The sequence below is a fragment of the Nannospalax galili genome, unplaced genomic scaffold (genome assembly GCF_000622305.1).
Source record: "Nannospalax galili isolate Female #2095 unplaced genomic scaffold, S.galili_v1.0 scaffold216, whole genome shotgun sequence".
Taxonomy (NCBI): Eukaryota; Metazoa; Chordata; class Mammalia; order Rodentia; family Spalacidae; genus Nannospalax; species Nannospalax galili.
In genome coordinates, this window is record NW_008339003.1 from 3,281,055 (window position 1) to 3,292,984 (window position 11,930).

Genomic DNA, 11,930 nt, shown 5'->3' on the forward strand with positions numbered 1-11,930 from the left:
AAATAGGGAATAAAAGTTCCACATAGAGAAACAAATACAGGATACGGCTTGATACCATAAACAAAGAAAAAGAACAAGAAAAAATATTACAAGCAAAACATAAATCAATAATTTACTGTCATTGCTTAAAAAATGTCTGTGCCATATTAACTGTGGTTTGTATTATTTGTGTGTGTATGTGAATGGCCAATATGCTTTAAGATTATAAAAGTGAAGAGCATTCAGAAATAATCCAAATGATAGAAAAGAAGAGATTAGGAACTGCAGAGATGGCTCAGTGGATAAAGCACTTGCTTTACAAATGTGAGCACCAGAGTTTGGATCCCCAGTACCCACATAACAGCTGGGAAGCCATAGTGACTTGCCTCTAATTACAGAAATCAGGAGGAAGAGATAGGATCCCCAAGACAAGACTAACTAACTTGTAAGCTCCAGGTTCAGGCAGAGACCCTGCCTCAGTAAACAAATTAGAAAGCAGGGTAGACACCCAATGTCAACCTATGGCCTTCACAGGCTTGTGCACACACACATATGCCCACATGTATGGGAACACACATAGACTCACATACTTCACATATATACACACATAAAAAAGAAGAGCTCATACAGGCTTGAAAAATTAGGATTGTTCAAGTTGAAAAAATATGAGTTGAAAAAATGGCTATTATAAACACTTTTAAGTACAGGAACAAATTTCTTACTAAGATGGATGTTGGTCATTTCCTTTCTGTAAAGATGGCGGAAAAATGGGACTGTGGGAAAAAGAGACATTTTTGGTGGACTGTTAAGGTGATAAATATTAGAAGAGTCAAAGACAATAGCAAAAAAAGAAGCCTAGGATGGTGATTGTCTCTCCTTATGATCTGAGAGATCTACTTACTTGAAAAATAATCAGGAGATGTTTTGGATTGTCTGCCAGCTCTGGGACTCTAATTTGATGTTTTCCAAAAAGACTTTGAAATAATTTATAAAGTTTAATTTACATTAAATGCAAAGAAGGGCTATACAACATTATTATTTATGAGACTTCTGTAAGAGATGCATTAGAAAGAATTAATTTTATAACCAATTTATCAATTGGCTCAAAGTTTTACTGCATTTCATCATTTCTGGAGATACTTTTATCTGACCGTCCATTCATCTTGCCTTGTGTTTATTTAGCTAGGGGATGGAGATGCATTGGAGACGGTTGCAGAATAATTGGCAGATGGCCTGATTTCTCGCTTATTAGTTAGCTGTAATGATTTGACTTTAAACTTTTTCCTAAGGGATTGCAGCCACTTAAAATGCGGTATACTTAGCCATGAAAATGTAATTAAAAATAAAGATATTATTTCACATTCCATTCTTTCACACTATTTTTTTTTTTTTTTTTAAATTTCTGTTAGATTTGATGACAGTTATCACTGCTGAAGCCTTGCAAAGACCTGGGGTTTTGTTCTTCTGTTCTTTTGTAATCAGGATGGGGCAGATGCAACTGCAGCTTTTAACAGGAGGCAGCTAGGAGAAGCCGCTCATTATGGGAGAGCCGGGAAATCCCACTGGAACAGGGCTTGTGCTCTCACTTGGTAAATGTGGAGCACATGATGAATACACAGTGAGTTCTCAGTACCGAGCGCTTGGCTGTGTGAACCGCCCCGTGCATTGTGTGCTTTTCCTTTTTCTTTCCTTACATTTCTTCTCTAAGACATTTTGTATTTACTCAAGTTCAACCAAGTGTGTCTTGAGGTAATTACAATTACATGTCATGAGTGTGTCGTATAAGTTGTAGTTTAATGCTTTCCGAGCCCAATAAAATATTTTAGAAGCAAAGAGCTTCTCAAACCAAAGCATCCCAAAAATTTGTTGCAGGAATGTTAATGCTGCCACAAATGAATGAAAGCATTGCTATGACTCCAATGAATAGTTCTAGTTTGTGTACTTTAGCTACTCAAACTATTTATAAGACATACACAACTTGAATATTTTATTTTATTTATTTTATTGTCTTTTTGAGACAGGGTCTCCTTGTAGCCCCAGCTGTCCTGGAACTCACTATGTAGACCAGGCAGGCCTCAAACTCACAAAGATACGAAGCCTCTGCCTCCCAAGTGCTGGGATTAAAGGCATGCACCACCATACCCTGCAAATCGTTTATTTTTTAGAGGGAGCAAAACATGAGATGTTTTGAAATGCCCCTTTTCCTATTTTTTGAACCATTTTCTCTATATGGAAAACTTACTACAAGGTAGATTTGTTCCAGGCATGAGGATGAACTTTGTGGGAAGTCAAGGGCCTGGGTTAAATACAAGGACTGAGAGACAGTGGATATGGGAGCTGGAAGGCCGAGCTGCAGGCTGCTCCGCCACTCACCAGGGTTTGCTTTGGTTAGTTCTCTGCAAAATGGGAATGCAGTGGATGACTTCTTATGGAGGGTTATGATGTTCCAGGGGATCCATGCCCTCTTCTGGCTTCTATGGGGACCTGCATGAACATGGTGCATATACAGATAAGCAGGCACACACACACACACACACACACACTCACACACACACACACACTCACATAAAATAAAAATAAATAAGTCTTTAAAAATAAGTGAGAAAAAAATGGTTCATTTTCAAAAGTGCCTTAGGTGGAGCTACAGATAAACGGGAAACACTGGGCCCCTGCTGGCAGCCTGAAAGCTACAAAGTTTGACAGGGGTAGCTTTCAGGCATTGGATCCCCTGGAACTGAGTTGGGGGTGTGTGCCAGGGTGGACCTCTAGGTGGGTGCTGGGAACCAAATGTGGGTCCTCTGCAAGAGCAGCCAGTGCTTTTAACCACTGTTAAAATCTTTCTAGCCCTTTAAAAGATATTTTACAGGTGGTTGTGGTGCCTTACACCTTTAATCCTGGCACTTGGGGGTCAGAGGTAGGCAGAGCTCCATGAGTTTGAGGCCAGCCTGGTCTACCTCGTGAGTTCCAAGCCAGCCATGACTACAAAGTGAGACCCTAGCTCAAAAAACAAACAAACAAAAGTGTCTTATAGATGTGTGGTAGAAAGAATTTGAAGGAAATAGGCATTTCCCACTTAAATTTAGACCATTCCGATGGACAAATTAGTATTCCATTTCCAAACTGCAGAGAAACCCGTGTTTCTTGAAATTTTCCATTGAGGAGGTGATTTCCTGTAGTGTTGTATGACTTTTCCTGGAGAAGATGGGAGCAGATGTCTATTCATCTCAGATAAGTTTCCAACAATAGACCAAACAGAGAAGCTTTGCCAAGTACAGCTGGATGAACCAGTACTCGCTGGTTATTGGGTAAGAAATAACACAAAGGCAGCTGCATCACTGAAAGGCCCACGCCAGCCTGGGTGACAACTCACCAAAGCTGCCTCTCTGGAGTGTCCCATAGAACTTGCAGGCAGCTCCACCAAAGACTCTGCTCGTTCCCACTAGCTGTTGCTTATATAACCTGGGAGAAGAGCCCCTCGAGTCTTCCAGTTCTTGAAAACCTCCAGTGTCTTGTGAACATCTGTGTTTCCCATCAGAGGGGATGTGGCCATCCAGAGGGGACAGCTGCATGACATATGGGCTTCTTGTATTTGCATATATCTTGCGAGCAGAGGCACCTCCTTTTCTTTCTTCTAGACTATCTTTTCAAGAATGTTGGTATAGCAGATGTCCTTGGATGTTAACAAATGTATGCTTTCTTTCCAGTATAATAAACATAAAGGCTCCCTGTGGAACAAAGTATGTACTTACTGCTCGCTACAATACAATCCTCTATCTAGGATTATACACATTATCACCGGGATAACTGGGAACAAATGAAACTGACACTAATTCTGATTTGTGGTGCTGCAGTGCTTAGGTGACACGACCCTTTTTTGATGATGGAGGAGTCTTGTATCTCCTGCCTCCATCTATGAAACTGCCACTGATTCAGTTCTTGGCTTGTGGATTGCTGTGAGTCAGATAAGAGTTCCTCAAAGGTCCATGTGGCAGTACCCACAGGGTGGTGCTTATGGGGATATGGTGGGACATTTAGGAGAGAGGGCTGACTGTAACTCCTTAGGTCACAGTGGTCATGTTCTTGAAGGGTATTGTGGAACCTGGGTCTTCACTCTTTTCTGCTTCCTGACTCAGGTCTTGAGTGGTCTGCTCCATCACACTCCTGTGCCCCTGTTACCATCCAGCACTCACAGGAAAACAATGGGGCTGCCTGGCTTTGGAGTAATACCTCTAAAACATGAACTAAATAAGTATTTTAGCCAGGTGTGATGGTCTATGCCTATAATCATAATCCCAGTACATGGCGGGTAGAGGTAGGAGGATCATGAGTTCAAGGCCAGCTTTGGCTAGATGAGATCCTGTCTCTGTCTCAAAAACAAAGCCAAAAAAAAAAAAAAAAATATTAGCCAGGTGTGATGGTCTATGCCTATAATCATAATCCCAGTACATGGCGGGTAGAGGTAGGAGGATCATGAGTTCAAGGCCAGCTTTGGCTAGATGAGATCCTGTCTCTGTCTCAAAATATAAGTTAATTTCTTTAAGTATTTTGCTATAGTATAACACAAAGCTGATAAATCTCAGGTCCTTCGCAATTTTTCACACATTCTTGCTAGAAAGGTGTATGGACCCAGGAAGTAATCTGATAATTGGCTATGCAAAAATGAAACTTGAAATGTTATACACAATTAGTAATAACTAAATTATTACTTAGTTAGAATCCTGTAGTTTTATAAAACAAGTCAAGATCCAAGCATGGCATAGATATCCTGGGGTAATATTGGATTTGTAAGATAGTGTTAGTTCTTATCCATTTCAATCTGAGTAGCATTGGCTATATTGCTATATTTAAGTATTTTGATAAGTTGATAAGCTGGTAAAAGTTCTTTTTGGCATATATACAGGGTAAGCTGGCAAGAAGATGCTATGTAGTCATTTGCCTAGTCAGCATGACAAAAACAGATGGATTGATCATGCCTTTGCTCCTAAATTTTGCACATATACCTGGAAGTTTCCTTGAGAAGAATTCATCATTCTACTTGAATGTATGTACTTGAATATGAGTACTTTTCTAGGTCTAACCAAATTACCAAAGCTCAGGGAACAATTTTTTTCTTAGTAGTGAAAGAGCAAATAATTAAAAGATATTGTACTGTGGTTTTATCTGTAAGCTAGAAACATGAATGACTCTAAACATAAAAAGAATACCACAAAGAGGGGCTGGAGAGGTGGCTCAGTGGTTAAGAACACTGGCTATTCTTGAAGAAGACCTGGGTTCAATTCCCAGCACCCACATGGCAGCTAACAATTGGTCTTAACTCCAGTCCTAGGGGATCTGAAACCCTCTTCTGACCTCTGTGGTCATGCACTCACATAACACGCAGGCAATACACTCATACACATAAAATAAAAATAATAAAATAAAATATTAAAAAAAAGAATACCACAAAGATTGAGTAATGGAGAGAATCCATCAGATATATAGGTTTTATTATGGTTCAGAAAAACAATGTCCAAATTCTAGGCAACAGGTTTCATCTTAGACATTAACTCATTAGTTCTAAAGTATAATGTACTTTTGTTTTTGTTGTTTTTTATTTTTGTTTGAAACAGTCTCATAGCCTAGGCTGGCCTCAAACCAGCTATATAACCAAAGACAACAAACTTCTGATCTACCTGCCTCTATCCCCAGGATGGATGAGATTTCTGTTTTGAATCTTTTATTAATTATTATTAATTTAGACAGGATCTCATGATATTACTTAGGCTGACCTTGAACTCAGAATCTGCCTCCCTCAGCCATCACACTCAGCCATTATGTTTTTTAATACTGTATAATTTAAGGATTTTAGGAGTTCTTATTGATGGATGTTATATAAAAAGGGACAAAGCAAGAGTATAAAGAAAGAGTAAAAGCACAAAGTGCAAAAGACATGCTTCAAACAGAAAGATTTTTTTCTGGTTTAATTTATCATTATTATGTGTGTCTGATTGTGTGTGTAGGTGTATGTATGCCATGGTGCACGTGTGGAGGTCAGAGGACAACTCTGTGGAGTCGACCCTCTCCTTCCACCTTTGTGTGGGTTCTGGGGATTGAACTCAGGTTGTTAGGCTTGTCATAAAGCCACAAGGAAGAGAAAACATACCAGCTGTTTCCTATAAACTACAGACTCAGGGTCATTCCCAAAGTGAAGAGACTCTGCTAGCCAAAATTGCAGTATTTCTCTCTCTCCCTCCCTCCCTCCCTCCCCTTCTTCTTCTCTCAAAGCATCCTATATGCTTTTTTGTGATGTGATTGCTTCATCATCCCATTCAGAGGGGGACTCATTTCTTCACTCTTTGAACTTGGGTCCTGTGACCCAAGTACTGCTTTAACCAGTAAGATATGATAGAGTCTTGAAGGGTCTAGCAGCTTCCATTTTCTACCTCTTGAAAGCCAGCTGTCATGGAAGAATGCAGCTACCTTGGGACCACTAAACAGATAGAAGCCCTAAAGAACCAACATGCAGGAAAGAGAGTAATGAGCACTGAGGAGCCAGTGTGCAGGGATCTACTATAGAGGTGACCAGCAGACATGTAAATCAACATGAGCTAGACAGTAGAAGCCTACCTGAACCTCTGACCCACAAACTTGTAAAGAAAATTGTTTAAGTTTACTTTAAGTTTATGAGGTAGTTTGTAACAGCAGTAGATAAGTGGATTAGCATCAGTCTGGACTGTTGGGTAACTGTTAGTTAGATAGTATATTAAGTCTTCATTTTGACCAAATCTTCTTCAATGGGAGAGACAGCAGTGGTTAGTCATTCATTATTAATTCATAGAGGGATAAGACTGCAAAATGATCTCCACAAGTGGCCTGGAACTCACTACACAGATCAGGCTGACTTCAAACTCACAGAGATTCACCCACCTCCCCTGAGTGCTGGGATTAAAGGCGCGCACCACTATGCCTACCTCATATCTATTATCTTTTTTATTCAAACTATTTGTTTAGTGACTCTGAGGCTTTAATGTCCATATTATCAACGCTGTCCTAACATTATGAGCTTCCTTGGCAAAGTCTAATACAGTAAAAACACAAGGTCACCTCCAAACTAATTCTCTCTTGTCTCTTCTACTGTGTTGTCATAGTAATCCCTCATGTAAACAGTGTATTTTGCAGATTTGGAAGAAAAAAAATGTTCTGTTCAACTTGGTTTCTTTCCTTTTTATGTTTTTATTCATTTTTTGAGACAGGGACTCACATATCACTGGTTAGCCTGAAACTCATTGTGTAGCTAAGAATGAGTTGAATTTCTGATCTTCCTGCCTCAACATCTTAAGTGCTGGAATTGCAGACCTGTGCCACCATGCTGGGTTTTATCCCATGCTCAGGGCTGAACCCGGGGCTTTGTGTATGCTGGGCAAGTTCTCTCTCAAATGAGGTGTAGCCACAAATCTCTACTCTATGTTTGAAATGTTCATAATGATATCTTCTTAGCCTTTTGGTTAAGAGCAAGTGTAATGCCTAAAACACTTTTCTCTGGGGGTTAGTGATTTATATATTTTTCTTTTCACTGTGGAAACATCTGAGCAGTTTCAGGGCCTATATATTTGCTGAGGCTGAAGGATCCCAAACTTAATTTTAATACCCACTATGAGACATAAATACTGGATTAGAAATGCAAAAACTTGGAATTTAGTTCAAGGTGCTAAATATTTAATATATAAATAATTAATATATAACCCTGAGTAGAGAACCCAACCTACTGGATTACAATTTACTATAGAATAGAATATGGGCAATATTGGGTCTGATAGTCTCTAAGTTTCCTTTTTTATATATTTTATTTATTTTTATTTTATGTATATGTGAGTGTATTGTCTGTATGTGTGTAAGTGCACCCATGTTGTGCAATACCTGTGGTGGTCAGAAGAGGGTGTCGGATCCCCTGGAACTGGAGTTAAAGATGATTGTTAGCTGCCATGTGGGTGCTGGGAACCAAACCTGGGTCCTCTGCAAGAGCAGTCAGTGCTCTTAACTGCTGTGTACTCTCTAGCCCTTCTAAGTTTCCTTTTGACACCATGCTTGCTTGTGTTCTCGTGTGTACAGCTTATAAAATATGATTTACCATTTATACAGGAATTAATATGGAGGCTATGGGTTTTCTCTGTTGGATTTTAATCAATAGACATAGATCTCTTTATATATCTCTTTATATATTTGAGAGAGAGCTGCCCAGCATCACAAAGCCATGGGTTCAACCCTGAGCATGGCATAAAACCCAGCATGGTGGCACATGTCTGCAATTCCAGCACTTAAGATGTTGAGGCAGGAAGATCAGAAATTCAAGGTCATTCTTAGCTACACAGTGAGTTTCAGGCTAAGGTTAGAGGAAAAGTATGTTTTCATAACACTGTTAAGCTGGTTTACAAAAATATTTACCATGGGGCTGGAGAGATGGCTCAGTACTTAAGAGCACTCGCTGCTCTTGCAGAAGACCTGGGTTTGCTTTCCAGCACCCACATGGCAGCATATACTCCAACTCCAGGGGATTCTCTTCTGGCATCTGTGGGCACTGCATGTATGTGGAGCACTTGCATACGTATAGCCAAAATACTCATTCACATAAAATAAAAATAAACATGAAAATAAAATAATTGCAGTTATAAAGTCAGGTTGCACTGGGATAATATGCTGTCAAGGAAACAGCCTGCTGTGGAGTCCTGTTCTTTTGCATCTATGGGAAAACCCAATTATGACAGCTATTTTCAAGAACTAATATCACCAGAGACTGAATATATAGTAGAGCAAGCAGATAACGGCACATCCTAAAAAACTGACCTAGCCAGGAAAACACACAGGGTGAACTCACCCACATTCTGCTATTCTGTGAATTCTGCATTTGATCTACAATATTTTTGGTAATATTTATGTAAAATGAGACTCAAAATTACTATGTAATTCCAGTAATTCTAGGTCCAGAGGTAAAGTGGGATGCTTAGATAACAATATACCATGGAACCCAAAGGCTCTTTCTAGGTGAAATAAGGTAAATTTTACAGCCAAATACCTGTTTGGTCAATCTTATGTCATGGTATAACATGAAAGAAAACAAGTCCCCAACTGACTGTTGCTACTGCTTCTTTAAAATCCATCTTGCTGGGTGTGGTGACCCACACCTGTTGTCTCAGTACTCCTGAGGCTATAGGCAAAACACCAAAAGTTCAAGGCCAGCTTTAACTTCTTAGTGAGAGAAGGTCTACAGGAAAATAAAAATCCACCTGAACGAATTAGTTTTGAGCCTGCTCCAATCTGAATCGGACACATTCCTTTAGCTTCAAGGTCTGTTCCTTCCCCACGTGAAACATATCCTCCAATGAGTCTCCACCTCCTAAAGGTTCTACAGCCTTCCAAAACACCATTACCAGCTGGGGACCAAGGGTTCAACACAAGGTTAGCTAGCCATTGTAACAAATAGCATCACAATTTCAGTGGTTAACACTGTGCAGGCAGCCCTGGGTTTGACCCTCAGCGCTGCATAAAACTGGGCTCTTGCTGTGATCCAGCACTCAAGAGGTAGAGAGAGGCAAGAGGATCAGTAGTTTAAGTAGTCCTTGGCTACATATTAAATTTGAAGCCAGTCTGGGGTACATAGGACTCTCACCAACGTCAGACCTGCTGTACCTTGATCTTGAATTTCCTGTCTCTAGAACTGTGAGGTATACATTTCTATTATTTATGAATCACTCAATCTCAGATATTTTGTTTTAGCAGAAGATATGGACTAAAGCAAACACCAAGCAGCCAGGAAGTCTTAGCAGATTATCTTAGAGACCTGAACCTGGGTATTTAAAGCTAGTACTATATATGAGGAGGGAAGGTGCTGTTCCAAGAGGTTGCTGAACATGATCAGACATTACCAGTTCATAAACTGCCGTAATATAAAGTGTATTTGTTTTCAGTTTATACAGAGTAAACCGTGATTATTTTCCTAATTTGTCTACCAAATATATTGACTGAAAAGCTACTGAGAATGAAGAATATTAATAACATCTCTCATAGATCCAGTTGTTATGTCTTTTTTCTTTTTACTTTTTCTCTTTGGGTAGTGCCATAGTTCTCAATATACTTGGTAGGAAGTTTTCCTTTGAAAACCTTTCAGTGGCTATTCTTGACTGTAATATTTTTTTCCTTTAGATTGCTTGGCCTGATCCATCAGTTCATTCAGATTTCTGGCATCTTGAATAAAATAACATCTATCATTACTCTTTATCCTACTTTTCCCCTGTAGCACTTACAACTAATATTTTTTGTTTACCAACTAGTTCCTTTGTTATAATGTAAGTATTTTGCTTATAAAAATGTTACCAGTTTTGTTTATTCCATGCCTGGGAGGGGGTGGGAGGGGTGGTGGTGGTGGTGGTGGTGTCAGACAGTGTCTCCCTAGTTCTTAGTCTTGCCACATGGTAGACATTTAATACGTTAAATATGTATTTTTTGAGTCATAGATTCAGTTTCTAGGCTGAGTTTACTCTTAAGGAAGGTCAAGTAAGTACAGGCCACTGGGGAAATGTCAGAAATAAGGAAAGATGAGAGAGAAGATGGTAAAAGGATATGGGATATCATGGAAGTTTTAATGTTGACTCTTTTTTTTTTTTTTTTTCTTTCTTTCGATGACTCTCTTAACAGTAGAAGTGCCTTCTGGAAGCTTCTGTAGAAGTTCTTACAGAGTTTTGTGTCAAAACAAAAGAAATTTAGTGCTAGATTTTGAAGGATAGAGAGAGAATAAAGTTTAGGTAAAAGACCAGAGCTAGACTTTCAGCAAAGGTGACACAACTCCTCCAGGACAAGCAAATTGTACAAAGGTGTGAGGGGGTGGGATTGAATTATATATGGCTAGAAAATAAAGATGGCACACATATAGATGTGAAGTCTGGGTTGGGGTGGCCTTGGACCCTTTTCCTGGAGTTGCAGAACAAAGAAGCTGTTTAGCTTGTCTGTGGCTAGTTCCTAACTGTGGAACCAAGGACAGCAGAGAAACGTCCTGGCAAGAGAAGTGGGTTGTCTGGATTTCTGCAGCTGTGACGTTCTGTCAGGCCTGAGGTAGGGAGGTGACTAACTATTAACAGTGGGCCTAGGGCAAGACATTTGTCTCAGGGAACTTCTGGTTTCTATCACTTAGAGCCTTTTATCCTGGCTATGTCACCCAGAGTATCACTGAGGCAATGTTGAGGGCCGTGTTAGTGGGATGAGTTTGCTCAAACAGAAGCAGGGGTGGAGGGCATGAGGGTGTCAGAGAGAAAGAACAGTGGAGAGAATGTGAATTCTTGTTGCTGTGTCAGTTGGAAAAATGACTTTATTTTTATGTAAGAGCCATCTTCAAGGAAGACATTTCTGAGTGGAAAACATATCTGTGATAAAAATGATGGGATTCATAATAGCACGTCAGAGGCACCTTCAGTTTTCAAAGTACACTTAAATGCATTGTTACCCTGTTTAAATTTAATTCTCTCTGCTTTTTCATTTAAGTATTCTCAAATTGTTCTTTGAGTTTGTTTTCTAGGAATAAGGATGAGTAGTTGTGTGTGTGTGTGTGTGTGTGTGTGTGTGTTTGTGCAAAATGTATAAACCTAAACTTTAATGTTAAATATAGAAATAGCTACCTGGATCCAAGAGATGAAATTGGGATTTTTGTTATATAAACAAACCAATTCTCTTATCAAGAATGATTCTGGGGGCTGGAGAGATGGCTCAGCAGTTAAGAGCACTGGCTGCTCTTGCAGAGGACCTGGGTTCGGTTCCCAGCACCCACATGGCCACTAACAACCTTCTGTTAACTCCAGTTCCAGGGGTTCCGACACCCTCTTCTGGCCTCTGTAAGCACTGCATGACATGCGTGCACTTATATGCATGTAGGCAATACATCATAACATAATAAATAAATAAAATATTTATTTAAATAAATATTTTTA

The 11,930-nt window shown here is 39.6% G+C and overlaps 1 protein-coding gene across 1 annotated transcript in view; it reads left to right on the forward strand.

The window, feature by feature from the left end:
- Ank2 (ankyrin 2) overlaps nt 1-11,930 on the forward strand; it is a 675,290-nt gene that overhangs the window by 262,700 nt on the left and 400,660 nt on the right. The gene's annotated exons all lie outside the window — the stretch shown is intronic.